The sequence below is a fragment of the Hipposideros armiger genome, unplaced genomic scaffold, assembly GCF_001890085.2.
Source record: "Hipposideros armiger isolate ML-2016 unplaced genomic scaffold, ASM189008v1 scaffold_2488, whole genome shotgun sequence".
Taxonomy (NCBI): Eukaryota; Metazoa; Chordata; class Mammalia; order Chiroptera; family Hipposideridae; genus Hipposideros; species Hipposideros armiger.
In genome coordinates this window covers 1-4,370 of record NW_017733817.1, presented here as the reverse complement: position 1 = coordinate 4,370, position 4,370 = coordinate 1, and the positions used below count along the sequence as shown (strand labels likewise).

General features: G+C 54.1%; 1 long non-coding RNA gene across 1 annotated transcript; it reads right to left on the bottom strand.

Annotated features, from left to right (window-relative positions):
- Positions 1 to 1,332: 1,332 nt before the first annotated feature.
- LOC109378683 (uncharacterized) lies at positions 1,333 to 4,356 on the bottom strand. Its single transcript, XR_002123039.1, has 3 exons — positions 3,763 to 4,356; positions 1,949 to 3,086; positions 1,333 to 1,913 (listed from the first exon to the last, which is right to left on the bottom strand). It is a non-coding gene; the product is annotated as an uncharacterized LOC109378683 (long non-coding RNA).
- Between the last annotated feature and the right edge of the window lie 14 nt (positions 4,357 to 4,370).

Sequence of the window (4,370 nt, the reverse complement as noted above, 5' to 3'; positions counted from 1 at the left end):
TGTGCGATGCACAAAAAGCCACTTACATCTCCAGGTTTGCAGTGGGCAGGACCGGAGCTAAGTGCTGGGTGCAGAGCTCAGCCTGGCGCCACTGACACCTGGTAACAGGTTCGCAGTAAATGCTTTCTTCCTCTCAGGGCGTGTAGCTGGTCTCTTAAAACGAGAAGAAATGAGCAGGACAAGGCCCAGAATGTCTGCTGAGCTGGTGAAAACCTCGGCCTGACCAGCCAGTCCTCCGCAGGCCTCCACGGGCTGCTACATGATGTAGTCTATACATGTGTGTGTTTTTGAGGTTTTAGTTTGCATGACCGTTCGTTTGCATTCAAATCCTCACCTGTGTAGACCAGACACCCTATCTAACGGTGCTCGCTCAGTCAGCCTTCCATTTTCCTGCTTCCTTCAAGCACTCACCTGAAATCATCTTATTTGTTTATAAGTTCACTTGGTTATTGGCTGTCATCCTTAGAATGTCATCTCTACGAAGGCAGAAATTTTGCCTTGTTCACTACTTTCTCTACCAAAACAGGTGCTCCTGAGATGTTTGTGGAGTGCAAGATTGATTGAATGAATGAGTATGTGTCATGTAAAGGAGGGGCAGGCATGTTGGTGGGACAGCTGCAGGTGACAGGGACCAGGGCCAGTCCTCCCCAGCACGGCTGCCACGGTGGCCCTCACCGGCACCACATATGATTGTCTATTCTTCTTTTCTATGCATGTATGCAAATATACATTGATTTGGTGTTTTGGTTACAAAAGTAATACATGCTCCTCTTTTTATTTCTTTTTACTTTTTTATTAGCTTGTTTTTTGTTGTTGTTGTTGTTGTTTGTTTTTAATTGGGGAATTGAGGAAGGAGAACATTGTTGGGTAATTGGGGAAGGGGAACAGCCAAGTTGTCCTTTGATCTTAGTTGTGGAGGGTGCAGCTAGATTAGCTCCAAGTCCAGTTGCAATCCGGCTGCCCGTCGGCAGCTGGCAGCCGCTCAGCTCAAGGTGCCGTGTTCAATCTTAGTTGCTGGTGGGCATAGCCCACCATCCCATGCGAGAGTCGAAGCGGAAAACTTGTTGCTAAGAGCGCATGCTGTAACCACTGAGTCACCCGGCCACCCATCGGCAGCTCAGCGGCTGCTCAACTAAGGTGCTTGTTCAATCCTACTTGTGGGTGAGCACAGCACTCCATCCCATGCGGGAGTTGAACCGGCCATCTTGTTGTTAGGAGCACGTGCTCTCACCAGCTGAGCCATCCTGCCACCTGTTGGCACCTCTGTGGCAGCTCAGCTCAGGCGCAGTTCATTGGCCCATGTGGGAATCGAACCAGCGACCCTGTTGCTCAGAGCTCATGCTCTTAACCAACTGAGCCACTTGGCCGGACCCTTTTTTTTCTTTTTTAAATACAGAAGCATATCAAGTAGAAATGGAGAATCAATCCCTTCTTCCGGTGCCTCTGCAGAGGTAACCACGGTTGGCACTTGGTGAAGACTTCTAGTCTTTTCTACGTCCCCGGGGTCTCCACCACTCCTCCCATCTCCCCCATGAAGGCTTCACTGCTCGGTCTGCTTCTTCCCATTTCACAGGAAGTCTGTCCTGAGACTGCCAGAAACAAGATCACACCCTCCTTCTGGTTTGGGGCTACACCACCCCTTGACCCCACAAAATGAACAAAGCAAAACAAACAAGAATGATCATAGGGTGACCTGGAAAACTGTGAGCTCTGCAATCAGATGACTTGGGGACAAATCCTGAGGTTAGCGTGCCATGAAGACGCCACAGAGACCAGCCAGGTCCCAGCACAGGGCATGAAAGAACATGCCCTCAATGACAGGCTCTAGAACCAGCCAGATAACCACTTTGTTGGAGTTAAACACAGGAGCTCCTGATAAGAGGGTGGGGATGAGGCTGCTTCCTTTTTCAGACCTTGGATGGGAATGAGGCTGCTTCCTTTTTCAGACCTTGGATGTTGGACGCAAGCCAAAAAGCAGGAGCGTGGAGGGCAGCTAAAAGATGGAGGCCTCAGGACAAGGGGTCCAGAAAGGCAGGGTGAAGGCAGAGGAGGCCGGGGCAGCCAGGAGACAGGAAGCTGACAAAGGGGAAGAAGCAGCCCTCTGGGGCCACCCATGGGGGGGCAGCTGCACCCCCCAGCCCATGCCAAGCGACACTGCAATGGGCAGGATGCAGATACAGGAAAGAGCCAAGGGCGGTGAGTGACTTCGGGACAAGGGAGGACCCGTGCCCTGGGCAGCCACAGAGCTTCTTCCTTTAGGGCACATGACCCTCACCCATGGGACCCAGGAGGACACACACCCTTCACACGAGGACCAATTCTACTCTCCTTCCCACGTCGCTGCTTGGGAAACCCCGTGGCTCTTGCGCCGGGTAATCTCAAGCCCAAACTTTATCCCTTTCGCTATCCAGTCAAAATGTCACCGCAGAGCTTTCATCCAAAGAGATGAAAATGGCTCTGTGGACACAGAGTCAGCAGTTTTCTAGAAGAGAGGGGCGGGACTTACCCTGTCAGGCAGCCACCTTTCAGGAAAGGAGGAGCCTTGGCTTAGGATGGAGACCAATTTAGGGGGTGTTCTGTTGTCCAGCCCTTCAAACCCCGGCTTCTATGGAGGAGGGCAGCCCCAGGGGGAGGTAACAGATCACGCCTCAACCCTGCTTGGGTTCCTCAGCAAGCAGCCGTCATCTGCCTGGGGACCACGGCATGTCCCGGGACACTGTACTGACAGGCCCAGCACCCTGGCAGCCAAGAATTCTCCAGGTGGAGGGCTCCCTCCTGGATAGATGAAGACGTGAGAGTTTTGTGATTTGTCATAGGTCAGCTAGGGACAGTGGCACCAGGCTGGGCTACCCTGGGCTCATGCTACACAACCCTGGTGAGCTATGGAGGAACCAGGCACCTGCCCCCTCCTGAGGATTATGAGGGTAATAATGGACATTGAGGAATTTCCTTCTATTTCAAATCTCAGGGGGAATGACTGGGCCTGGGGAAAGTGGAACCTGGACACTCTAGCCAGTCCTGCTTCCTGTCGGGCAGCTGTGGCAAGAACACATGGGTTTGCAGGCCTTCGAAGGGTAGGACGGTGCCTGTCGGAGCACGAGGTCTGGGTTAACAGGGTAACACTAGGGAGAGCCTACCTGGCTGTGGTGATAGGCGCAAACGGGCCCACAGCCCTGGGTCCCTACATGCCAAGACACAGGTCCAAGTACACAGATGAGCGTTTGCATGCCCAGGAACGTGTGCGACACCCACAGGCTCACACAAACCCACACTGGCACATATGCATGCACCCACACAGGCTAAAGATCCTGGTGGACACACGTCACATTGGCACAGAGGACACACACTAGTCCAGACACAAAGGTACCCTCACACACATACACAGAACAGATTTTCACATGGACACAGACGCACACTCGTGCAGCCACATACATAGAAGCAGCCACACGAGCAACACAGAGGTAGCGAAGGAGCACACACAGACTCACACATGTCCAGGCGCCCAATTTGGAGACGTGCACAGGCACAGCACAGAGCTGCATATGCACGGACACACACGCATGCACATGTACAGACTTGCACACACACACCCCATAGCTCAAACACCAGCTGCCCAGGGCACATGAGTTTCCTGGTCAGCTGCCCTTTCCCATTCACCCTGGGCTGCAGCCCTGGTCCTCCCTCTGCCCCGCCCACCCCCACCAGTCAAATAAATTCCTACTTTTGCTCCTTCCCAGGCAGAGCCTCCCAGGCACTGCTTACCTCTGCCACCAGCACAGCGTCCCTTCTCTGTCCTCCCCAGGCCGACCAGCAGGACCAAGGCATACCAGCGAGCAGCATGGGTAAGGAGGGGGACTTCAGACCACTGCAACTTTGTGTGGCCGCCCACTCCTGGCCTACCCTACAGGAAGTGACAGAAATGCTGGGTGGTTGAGGGATGGGACTCTGGATTGTGTCCCCACCCCTCCCCCTCCCGTGCATTTCTCAGCTCAGCCAAAATTCTGGGGTGCCTGGGAAGAAAGGTTGAGAGCATGCTGGCAAGGGTGATCCTGGCTCCTGCCAGCACCCCAGCTGCGGCCTGGGGTCACAAGGCTTTTGTGCAGCTCAGAAAATCAGGTACACGATCCTTAGGGATGGAACTCTTTGTCCCTGGCTGTCACCTTAGGAGACACAATCCTGCTTTCAGCCCCAGGCCATGTTCCTTCTGCAGGGAGGAGGGGACTCAGGACTTCCATGCCTGGGGCTGCTCTCTCGCTTCCCCAGCCAACAGTCACTCTGTGAGGGGGAACCAGGGAGCCCACACTTTCACTGAGGCCTGCTGCAGTGCCCCCCACCCTCTCAATCCCCAAAGTCCTCCTGTTACCCCATCC